The following is an 11,764-nucleotide window of genomic DNA, read 5'->3' on the forward strand; positions in this document are numbered from 1 at the left end:
TCAGCCACCCAAACTGGTGCTCGGTGCCCAAACTGGTGCTTGGCTTCCCAAAACAGTGCTCAGCCCCCCCCAAGCCAGCTCTGAACCCCCTGAACACCCTGGACTGGTGCTTGACCCCTGAGATGGTACCAGCTCAGCCCCCAAAATGGTGCTCAGCTCCCAGGCTGGTGCTCAGCCCCTGAACCAGCACTCAGCCCATGAGACAGTGCTCAGCCCCAAACCAGTCCTCAGCCCCCAAACCAGTGCTCAACCCCTGAAGGGGTGCTCAGCCCCCCAAAACAGTGCATGACCCTCAAGTTGGTGCTCAGCCCCCCAAAACAGCACTCAACCCCCCAAAACAGTGCTTGACCCCCAAGCCAGTTCTCAGCTCCCCAAAATGGTGCTCAGCCTCTCGAGCTCAACACCCCAAAATGCTGCTTGACCTCCAAACCAGTGCTCAGCCCCCCAAACCAGTACTCAACCCCCCCAAAACAGTGTTTTACCCCCAAGCCAGTGCTCAGCCCCCCGAAAAAGCCTCATCTGCAATGGCAGGGTCAGCCACTCCATGGTCCACCCCAGGGGTGCCACTCCAGTCTCCTCCCAGTACACATACTGGTCCCGTGGTCCTTAGGACAGCCAGACAGCCCAGAGGGGTCTCTCCAGTTTCCTTTGCCCCTGGTCTCAGCATCTCCCCCCTCCCTTACCAAGGGGACACAGGAGCACCATGGCAGGGAAGTCAGTCCCTTCCCACCCCCTTGGCTGTGGGAGTGAACATGTCCCCCACTCTGTGTCCTAGAGGGGAGCCCCTTGTCCCCCTTCCCAGCACTTCCCAGGGGAGTGTCACCACCAGGAAAGACAAGATTCTCAGGGCTCTGTCAGAAGCCCCCCCGAGCCCCAGGGCTGTGAAGGGTGGAGGGCTCAGAAAAAGGTGAGGTCCCTGGTTATCCTTGGAGGTGGTCACGTGCTGGAATGGTTTGTGGGATGCAGACCAGTGAGCTCAAGAGGGATAAGAGAACATCCCACTTCTAACAGGGGTGGGGGACTTATTCCCTGCTGCTGGGGTGTTTTCCAGCCCTATCCATAAACCTATTGGCCTTTGGGATGAGCTGCTGAAGCCGCCCACACACAGCCCAGTGCCAGCTATTTCCAGGATTAGGCTGTCAGTGGTTATGGATATGGTTGTTCCCCCAAAAAATCCCCTCCCCAGCAGCAGCCACAGGCAGCCTGGGAACCCCCAGGGACTGGCCACTGGCCTTCCAGGTCCCCCATTCCCCTACAGCTCCCCTATTTTTCTCCAGCTCTCCCTTTTTCCCCCAGCTGTGGCATCTCCAGACCCCTGGACCCAGCCCCCTTCCCTGCCCCATCCTCACATCCCTCCCTGCCATCCCCCACCCCCTAATCGAACCGGCTGCCACGTGGATTCATCCCAGTTTAATCTTCACGGTGCATCAGCACGGGGGAGAAAACACAACGTTTTTCCTTTTTTTTTTTTTGGGTCTTAATCTTTACCTGGGGTCAGATTTACCAATCCTCCTGCTAATCCTCCCACGCCTTCACAAAGCAAAGGGCCCTCTACTCCTCCACCCCGGGGAGCACCCATAGCCCCAGGGTGCCTCGTGGATTAGCACTCCAGGTGACTCCAGTTCTTCCCAGCGGGGTGGCAATGCATGTTTTTAAAAGCTTTTATTTAACTTGAATGTGAGGATGGGGAGGAGGAAGGTGAGGGAGTGGGGAGATGGGGGCAAAGCCTGGGAGTCCTGGCACGATGGGTGGGCTCAGATATTTGGGAAATATTCAGGGAAAGGATGAGAAACTGCTTCTTAGAAAGGATTCAGTGGCATTCCCTGCCTCAGTTTCCCCGTTTGTAGAGATGACAGGTCACTCTCTCTCCTGGGATTCATTCAGATGGCTGTCCCTGAACAACCTCCAGGTCATCCCTGGTGCTGGGGGGACAGGACTGGGAATCACCCCAGGGCTCTGCAGAGGGAGGCCTGGGAAGAGGGCAAGGGTTCCTGTGGATTCCAGGGAACAGGGATCCCTGTGGATGGGAGGACACAGAGCTCTGCAGAAGGGGGGACAGGGGACCTACATAAGGGGGACAGGGGTCCCTGTAGATAGGGGGGACACAGGGCTCTGAAGATGAAGGGTCAGGGTTCTCAACAGAAGGGGGGAACAGGGATATGTGAAGATGGGGAGAAGCGACGGGCTTTGAAGATGGGGGGATAGGAGACCCTGCAGAAGGGGGGACGGGGGCCCCTACAGATGAGGGAACAGAGGGTTCTGTAGAAGGGGGACAGGGGGCTTTGCAGACGAGGGCGGGACAAGCTGGACAGGGTTCCCCACAGAAGGAGAGGACAAGGGCCTTTGCAGACGGGGGAAGACAGAGAGGAGAGGGGTTCCTGCAGAAGGAGAGGTCAGAGATCCTTGCAGGAGGGTTTTGCAGACAGGAGGGGGACAGAGGGGACCGGGGTCCCTGCAGATGCGGGGACAGGAGCAACAGAGCTCCCTGCAGATGGTGAGATAGGGTCCCTGCAGATGCCGGGGGGGACAGAGGTCCCTACAAACCTGCCCTTCCCACGCCAACCTCCCGCTGTGCCCCCACCATACCCCACCTCTGCTGCAGCGGGGGGGGCTGCGCAGACCCCCCCGGCAGGGTGGGAGGCAGGGGCTGCCCGCAGCCCTGCCCCGACCCCCGTCCCCCCGCGGCGGCGGGCGAGATAAGGGAGCTAACCGGGTCTGGCAGCGCGGCCCCCCGCCGCGACAGCGCGCACGCTCGGCCGCGGCCGGCACTTCGCCTCGCCAGCCTGGAATTTGCAAGCTGTCCTGATGCATTAAAGCGCAAACGCCTGGCGACCAGCTCCCAGCCCCGTGCCCGGCTGTGCCAGGCCACGGCATCCCCTCCCCGGGGACGCCGACGCGGGGCCAGCTGTCCCCAAGGGCGGTCAGAGCCACCATCATCATCATCTTCGTCCTCCGCGTTTATTTTTCTGCCCCCAGCCCCAGCTTTAAATAGCGGGATGGGGAGGTGGTGCCAGGCTCGTGCTGTCACCGGGACACTGGGGACATCAAGAGCTGGTGCTGGGGTCAGGCAGAAGCACAGCAGTGCTGGTGCAATGGAGCCCCTTCCAGCGGGCAGCCCCCTGTGCCAACCGGGGCATGGAGGGGATGGGGAGACACAGACGACATGGATGGAGAGGTGGATGGGATGCCCCAAGGATAAAGGCATGGGACCCCGAGGCGGGTGCCTCAACACCCTCATGGGCACAGCACTGCAAGGACCACCCCAGAGAGCCAGAGAGAGATGGGCTGCAGTCCTCTTGGACAGCACCCATTCCCTGGGGATCCCAGGGTCCCCCTTTCCCTGTGCCCACACTTGCACTGTGTCCCCCACTTTCACTCCCTACACTGGGTGCTTCCCACAGATGCCAGAGGGGAAGGTGGGGAAGGACAGCCCCTTCACAGTTCAGTGTCCAGCCAGCACCCACTATCCCACATTCCCCACCCTGATGCCTATCAGATTCCCTGGGAGCCCCAAGGCCACACATGCCATGGGATCCCCTCCAGGTCCTTCCAGGGGGCTGGGTGTGCTGAGGGAGGGCTGGGCACCCAAGGCTGCGGGCAGAGGGGACACTCTGCTCCCCAGCACCATCGGGCACTCGCCCCTCGCCCACACGCCCAACGATGCTCTCAAATCACCATAGGACCCAACAGCCACCAGGACACATCCAGGACACACAGGGAACAGGCAGGATGGGCTCAACCAGTTGTGCCAATCCCAGCGGTGGCAGCGGGATGCCCGTGGGAGGAGGGAACGGCAACAGCCGGCTGGAATAGGAGTGTGAAGAAACGGCTCTTGCGTGCTCTGTCCGGAGCCAGCTAACGAGGCCATATTTGAAATGCTTCGCATACCTCCGGTCATCAGATTAGTGAGATGCAGAAGGTAAAGCAGAGGGCAGGAGGAGCACTCCCAGCCAGCGATCCCCGGCCAGCGCTCCCACCCGCTGCGGGAACTGGGGGAAAAGTCTCCGGCTGGCAGCAGGGAGTGGGGCAGGGAGCAGCCATGGGGACCCTGGGAGCGATGGGGGCCTGGGATCTACTTCCCTGCTGTGATCCCAGTGGTCACAGGGACACCAGGAGCAATGGGTGCCTGGGATCTACCTTCCTGCTGTGATCCCACTGGCCACAGGGAAAATAGGAGCAATGGGTACCTGGGATCCACCTTCCTGCTGTGATCCCAGTGGGGACACCAGGACCAAGATGTACCTGGGATGTACCTCCCTCCTGTGATCCCAGTGGCCATGGGGACCCTGGGAGCGATGGGTGCCTGGGATGTACCTCTCTGCTGTGATCCCAGCAGGACAGGGCAGGTATGCAGGAGAGGAAAGTGGAGAAGGACAACCCAACCCGCTGCCACGTCCTAGTCACCAGCCACTGCCACCCCTCACCTCACCAGGGCCCAGGTGAGATTTGGACCTGCTGAAAGACCTTTCAACACATAACAGGGGCTGTTATGTTAGAGAGAGACTTTTCACCAGGGCCTGCTGTGATACGACAAGGAGCAAGGGTTTTAAACTGACAGAGGGCAGGGTTAGATGGGATACTGGGGGAAGTTCTTCCCTGTGAGGGTGGTGAGACCCCAGCACAGGTTGCCCAGAGAAGCTGTGGCTGCCCCATCCCTGGAAGTGTCCAAGGCCAGGTTGGACGAGGCTTGGAGCAACCTGGGCTAGTGGAAGGTGTCCCTGCACATGGCAGGGAATTGGAACAAGATGAGCTTTCAGGTCCCTTCCAACCCAGGCCATTCTGTGAGTCCCACACACCCTCCAAGTATCATCTGTGGGCACAACTCATTTCCCATCCCCCAGGCATCAACACTCCTTGGGCATGAATGGTCCTCCCTGCTCCTGCTCCAGGTCCAGAAGAGGCTGGAGAGCAGGAACCTGCCTCTGAGCAGAAAGTGGGCACAGAGGAGGAAAAGCAAACACTTGGCACCCTTCAGGGTCGGGATGTTCAAGTGAGAAGTCAGTCTTCAGGACATTCAAGCAAGGACAGGACTCAAGATTCAGATCTGGGCCCTGGAATCCAGTCTCTGAGGGCAATAAGGAGGCACAAAGGCCACAAGGGCAAGTCCCAGCAAAAAGAAGTGAAAACCAATGACACCAAGACCCTTGGGGACACCAGGAGACAACCTGGGGGTTTAGTGGATGGAGCTGCATTGCTTGTTTGGGCACAGCTGAAGACTGCATAAGGAACACTGTGGGAGACAGATATTGCCCAGATATTCCTATGAAGAGCTGGAGCATGAACTCAAGGCAGGTTTGCCAAGGTGAGGCCAGGGCCACCTCCAACCATGGGCAACCACCCACAAACCAAGAGGTGGCCAGGGACAGCAGCACCAGAGGAGGCCAGAGGGGAACATACCCAATCTCATCACACCAGAGCACAAACCCAACCCTGGCTCCAGCCCAGGCCATCCCCAGGTTGCTCAGCACCTGCTGACCAAACCTATGCCAGGGTCAACTGGGGCTGTCGTGGGTGGCAGCAGCCACCCAGACCCCAGTAGAGTCACTAATGAGGCTAAGACAGCACTGTTCCCAGCCCTGCCACCACCCAGGTGACAATCAGACCCTGGGGATGAAGCCCATCTCAGGAGTGACACAGAAGTGACAGGGTAGGTCCCATCACATCAAGCCCTCAGTGAAGTATCACTGGGCTGCCACAGGGCAGAGCCAGTGACCTGAGCCCTTTTCCAGCTCCCACCTCTCTGAGCTGGGAGGGTGGGGATGGAAAAGCACATCCTGCTTGGAAAATCAGAAAACAGCTTTTTTGTTGTTGTTGTTCTTAGCCACCAGTTCCAGGGTCACGGCCAACACACACCCTCCCATTCCCAGGCCACCACACTGTCACCATCACTGTGGGGAGGTGACAGGCCTTCATCCTCCTGGCACAAAGGATGTCCAAGCTCAGGCGATGGAAGTTGCTTTGGTACAAGCAATCCAGGACAAGGACATCAAGCCAGACCCACACATCCCAAGGCGAGCCCACAGCCTGGGAGCCGTTAGTCCAGTCCCTTTTCCATGCCATAACGATGGATGGTGGAAACCAGGGACACCAAGGCAGCCTCTGGAAAACCTTCTGACCTCAAAAATCCTTTTATCCACATAATCACAGGCTGCCACCCATGTGCAGCAAGGGCTGTCATCTCGGACCATCAGTACACTCCACCTGCCTGAAAGCCAAGGGACAACACAAGCAGGGATGAAATCACTCCAAAGATGTAAGGGATGCACCCCCCAGCCCTCCAGCCCCCCAGAAGGAGAGACTGTGGGGCAGGGCACACCATCAGCACTGAGATGTTGACAGACCCAAAAGCTTTGTGACTGTGGATGTCGGGCACCCCAGGGCCAGTGCCAGGGTAAACGTGCCCTTTGGACTTTCCCAAAGGCAATGGGACCCACGGGTCGCCCTCAGCCACTCACTGGGGTCACACTGTCCTGCTGCCTGGCTTTCCTTGGAGCTCTCCCAGGGCTCCAGCCCCACGGGTGTCCCAAGGGACACAGGACACGGATAGGGATGCAGACTGCTCCTTGCCCACATGCCCTAATGCTGCCCCAATGGGTTCCCTATGATGGGGAGTCACAGCCTCCCCACCAGGACATGTCCCTCTGCTGAAGGCAAAGGGTGCTGCAGACCTGATCCCCACAGCAGGGCCACTGCTGAGCAGGAGCAAACCCACAGTTTCCTCCCCACTGGACTGGGATTTCCCACTGGCCACCTCTGGAGGTGGTTCCTCCTCCAGTCACCCCTTTGCTCCAACACCTCTTCCCTTCTGCCCCTCCTACCCCACTGCCCCTGCATCGAGTCACAGAATGGTTTAGGTCGGAAGGGACCTTAAAGTTCATCTCATTCCATGCCCTGCCATGGGCAGGGACACCTTCCAGGGACCAGGTTGCTCCAAGCCCCAGCCTTGGATACTTCCAGGGATGGGGCAGCCACAGCTTCTCTGAGTAACCTGTGCCAGGGCCTCACCACCCTCAGTATAAAACATTTCTTTCCTTCCTATGTCCAAGTTAACTCTGACCTGTTGCAGTTTAAAACTCACCCCTTGCCCTGTCCCTCCATCCCTTCTCCAAAGTCCCTCTCCAGCTCTCTTGGAGCACCTTAAGGGACTGGAAGGGGCTCTAAGATCTGCCCAGAGCCTTCTCTTCTCCAGGCTGACGACCCCCAGCTCTCTCAGCCTGTCTCCAGAGCAGAGCTGTCCCAGCCCTCAGACCATTCCCATGGCCTCCTCTGGACTCACTCCAACAGGCCCATGTCTGTCTGTGCTGGGGACCCCAGAGCTGGACGTGGTGCCCCAGGAGGGTGTCACCAGAGCAGAGCAGAGGGGCAGCACCCCCTCCTCACCCTGCTGCCCACACTGCCATGGTGCAGCCCAGGACACACTCTGCTCTCTGGGCTGTTAGCACACATGTCCCATCTGTCACCCACCAGCATCCCCCAGCCCTTCTCCCCAGGGCTGCTCCCAGCCCACCCACCCCCTGGCTCTGCCAGGACTGGGTGCTGCCCCCCCCCAGGTGCAGGCCCTTGCACTTGGCATGGTTGAACCTCCCACCTTCCTCCTGCCCCATCACCTGCCTGGCAGGAAAAGAGCCACTCCCACACACCAGCTGCTGCCAGCATCTCCAGCCCTTCCCAAGCCACCACAGCCCATCCATTCCCATGTCCCCAACTGGGTGGGGGGGCCACCCTCTTCCTGGGATGGTATTTCCCATGCTCCTCCCAAGTCTGGATGAGTTCCAAGAGCACCACTCACTTTGGGGACACCTGGCCCCCCGTCTCCATTCCTGGGCTCTGTGCAGAAGAGTGGCTGCAAGGGGCAGCTATGGCAACTGGTGGTCCCACAAGACCCCCCATGCTCCCAGGAGTCAAAGTCGAGTCAGGGGAAAAGGAAGGGGAAAGAAAAAAAACTAAGCCTTTTGAGTGCAATATTTTAGTTGAGCACCAGAGCATGAGTAAAGGAGGGAGCTTTTTGTGGTCTGGTGAGTTTAAGCTATGAGCTGAAAGTTTAACTATTAATACACTTAATCAAGAGGTTGTTCCTACGGCTGGGATTTGGGAAAACAAACCAGGGAGGCAGGGGAACGGCGGCACCCACTGTGGCCACCCCAGGGAATGTCCCTGCTGGGGGAGGTGGAGGGTCCAGGACCAGACAGGGCTGGATCCAGCCTCAGCCAAGCCTTCCATGGACACACCAGGTGCCAGGTGCTGGCTGTGAGGGCCAAGTGTCCTGGATCCGGCCCTCCTCCCAGCACCTCACACAGATTTGTCAGAGGGGGCAGTTTTGGGGAGAGGATGCCACCCCCAAGCCCTGCAGCACCCCCAGGTCACAGACAAGCAGCACCTGCACTGCTGCCACCTGCCTGGAATGGCCCTGGTGACAACAGGGGATGCCGGTGGGTGAGTGAGCCCCAGGGTGGGGGATCCCCAAAACACCCCCCAAACACACCCACAGCATCTCCTCTTGTACCCACCTCTGCCAAGGAGGAAGAGGCTGAATTCTGGGGTGCAGCACCCAGAGCCACTTTCCCCTTCCCACCCACCTCGTGTCACGGGCAGGAGGCACAGGCAGGAGTGCAGGCAGGACAGGCAGGAGGTGCGGGCAGGGGTGCGGGCAGGAGTGCGGGCAGGCGCCTGGCAGCGCGGCGCCGGCTGCCCGCATCCCCGCCACAAAATCCATGTCAAGGACGCCTCGGCCGTCTCCTGCCTCTTCCCACCGAGCGTGGGGGGGGACACGGGGATATTCGTGGCGCCCGCACAGCAACCCCCCGCCCCCTGCCCGCACATCCCGCCAGGCAAACAGCCCCCCCCGCCCCTGCCCCCGGGGCCACCGAGCCCCGAATGGCGCCGGCACCAACTTCTGAGCGGCACCGGCGGGTCCTTTGTTACTTTGCTTTTGTTGTCACTCGCCGGCGCGTCCCCGTCCCCATCGTCCCGTCCCCGTGTCCCCCCACACATCCCTCCCACCCCCCCCTCCCCCGGCGGCGGCCCCGAGGTCAGGGCGCGACATCTGCCAGCGCGACGGGGCGACGCCGGTACCGGCACCGGGGCGGGGGGGGCGCCCCGCCGGGGGCACCTCCGGGGGTACCCCGCGCGGGGACACTTTTAGGGTGACACCGCCACCGACGGGGATGCGCCGCGGCGGCCCCGCGGGTGCCGCTGGAGGAGCCGGTTCTCCAAAGCTTTTCCCGGTGGGAATGCGAAGGACGGACGGACAGACGGAGCGGGGTTTCCATGCCTACAAGCGCTCCCGCTGAGCGGGACCTCGTGGGGGGGGTGTCACCCCCCTCGTTCCCATGCGACCCCCCCTCGGCTCGGCCCCGCCGGGGGATGCAGCGCAGCCCGAGGGGAGCAGCGGGGGCCGGGGCACGCGGGGGGCCGAGGTGCTGGGGGGGCCGAGGGGGTCCCCGTTCCCCCGCAGCCCCAGGTGCGGCCCCGCCGCCGGGCTGGGGGCCGGGGGGCGCGGACAAAGCGGCACAAAGGGGCCGCTGACACAGCAGGGCCCGTTTCCAGAGAAACAAAACTTCCGCCGGCCACGGCTCCGCGCCCCAGGTAGCCGGGATGGGCATCCCCTCCACCCCTCCCCAAAACCCGGCCTCACCCGCCCTCTCGCAGCACGGCACCCCCCGTCATCCCCCCCGTGCCCCCCCCGGCAGGGAGCGGCGGGGGGTGAAGGTTGCCCGGCCGGGTCAGCGCACACGCGGGGCCGTTACCGCAGGATGTGTGCGCAGCTTTGTTTGTGCGTGGGATGGCCCCCCCCGCAATCCCCATCCCATCTCCCACCCCCCCGTTCCACCCCCCTATCCTCCTCTCCCCAATCAATCATCCCGGCAAAGAATAACCCGACCCGAAGCAGCCCCGGCCCCGCAGGAAGGACGCTGCCGGCTGCGGGATGCGGTGGAAAAAAAATTAGGAATAATAAAATTAAAATAAAAGGGGAAAAAAACCGCAAAACACCCCACACCCCCACGGGGCGCGTGGGGCCGCGGCTCGGCAGAGTTTGGGGACGTAATTCCCAAATTCGGGCACAATCCACAGCCCCCACGGTGGCTCTGGGGCTGGCGGCACCCACGCCGGTGCGGAAGAGGGATGTTCCACGGTGCGACCGCGGTGGCTCGAGGGGTGTCGGGGTGCGTGGGGGGCGCGGGGTGCCCTCCTCGCCGCGGGTGGGGGGGGAGCGGGGCGTTTGGGAATCCCGTCTGACGGCGAAGCGGGGCGGGGTGGGGGGTTAGTTGGGAACGGGAAGGGGGGGGGGGGGATGATAAAGTTGGGTGAGTTGTCGCACATGGCTGGGCGATGGCGAGCGGCGCCGCTCCCACGGCCACCCCGCGCCCGGGCACCGGCGGCGGAGCCAAACTGCGGCCGGAGCCCGGCGCACCCCGGGCAGGCGGCAGCGACCCACGCGCGGAGACCGAGCACGGAGGGGCCGCCACCAGCGCCGGGTTGGGGGTCCCCCCCCGGCGCCCCCCACGCGATCCCCGTCGCGGGTGGCAGTGCCGGCCCCGCTGCCCACCGCCTCCCCCCGGCGCCGCCGCCCCCGCCGCCCCCCGGCCCCGCCGCCACCATTGTCACCCGGGAAACCACCGGGCGCTGCCGCGGCGGCCCCGGGGCGGCGGGGGGGAGACGTGGGGGGCTCACCCCATCCCTCCCCGCGGCTCCCAGCGCATCCCCGCCGGGCTGCGGGTACCGGCAGCGGGGTTCGGCGGCGCCGAGAAAAACTTTGCTCGTTACCCCCGCCGTCCCCCCGCCATCCCTCCCCATCCCCGGGAAGCGGCGGGGCCGCTCGGGCGCCGCGCAGGCAGCACCGGCCGGGCCCGACGCGGGCAGGCGGGCAGGCGGCCAGCTCCGGCCCCGCCGCCGCCGCGGGCAGCCCGGGCACGGCGCCGGGCAGCGGGGCGAGCCGAGAATCCCCCCGCCAAACTTTTTCTTCTCCACCACCCCCGCTTTACCCACCACCCCCTCAACACCCCCCACCCCAACTCCGCCGCCCGGAGCGCCCCGGGGGCCGGCACCGACCGGCGGTCCGGGAGCCACCGCGCTGCGGGCAGCGCTGCCGGGGAGCGGGGGGCGCTGGGGAAAGGGGGGCACGAAGGGAGGGAAAGGAGGGGGAAAAGGGGGTGGTCAGCACCTGCCCGGGGGCCGGGGCCGGGGCCGGGGGGAGCCGAGGCGGGCTCGGTGCCTCGCCGCCGCCGCACACCCACCTCCACATCGCCGCTCGCTCTGGGAGTGCGCAGCCCCCGCTCCGCGCTGCACGGCGCTGCCGCCGCCGCCGCCGCCGCTGCCCGCGGCTGCCGGCAAAACCCGGACCGGACCGGGCCGAGCGCAGCGCCCCAGCGCCGCCGGACACCGCGACCGCGACACGCCGCGACCGCGACAGCGACACGCCGCGCGCGCCCCCCGCCGCCCCGCGCGCGCGCCGCCCGCCCGGCACACACACACACACACACACACGGACACACGGACACACGGACACACAGACACACGGACACACACGGACACACACGGACACACACACACACGGACACACGGACACACACACGCACACACACGGACACACGGACACACACACACACGGACACACGGACACACACACACACGGACACACGGACACGGACACGGACACACGGACATGGACACACGGACACACACACACACGGACACACGGACACACACACACACGGACACACGGACACACAGACACACACACGGACACACGGACACACACACACGG

The 11,764-nt window shown here is 63.3% G+C and overlaps 1 protein-coding gene across 2 annotated transcripts in view; it reads right to left on the reverse strand.

The window, feature by feature from the left end:
- CXXC5 (CXXC finger protein 5) overlaps positions 1-11,347 on the reverse strand; it is a 36,456-nt gene extending 25,109 nt beyond the window's left edge. Inside the window, exon 1 of one of the 2 annotated variants that reach the window (XM_064671537.1) lies at positions 11,235-11,347. The gene's annotated coding sequence lies outside the window, so the exon portion shown is untranslated. Of the gene's footprint in view, positions 1-11,161; positions 11,180-11,234 lie in introns of those variants that run through there. The other variant, XM_064671538.1, reaches the window with a different exon arrangement.
- Positions 11,348-11,764: the final 417 nt, after the last annotated feature.

The sequence above is a fragment of the Pseudopipra pipra genome, chromosome 15 (genome assembly GCF_036250125.1).
Source record: "Pseudopipra pipra isolate bDixPip1 chromosome 15, bDixPip1.hap1, whole genome shotgun sequence".
In the NCBI taxonomy this organism is placed as follows: Eukaryota; Metazoa; Chordata; class Aves; order Passeriformes; family Pipridae; genus Pseudopipra; species Pseudopipra pipra.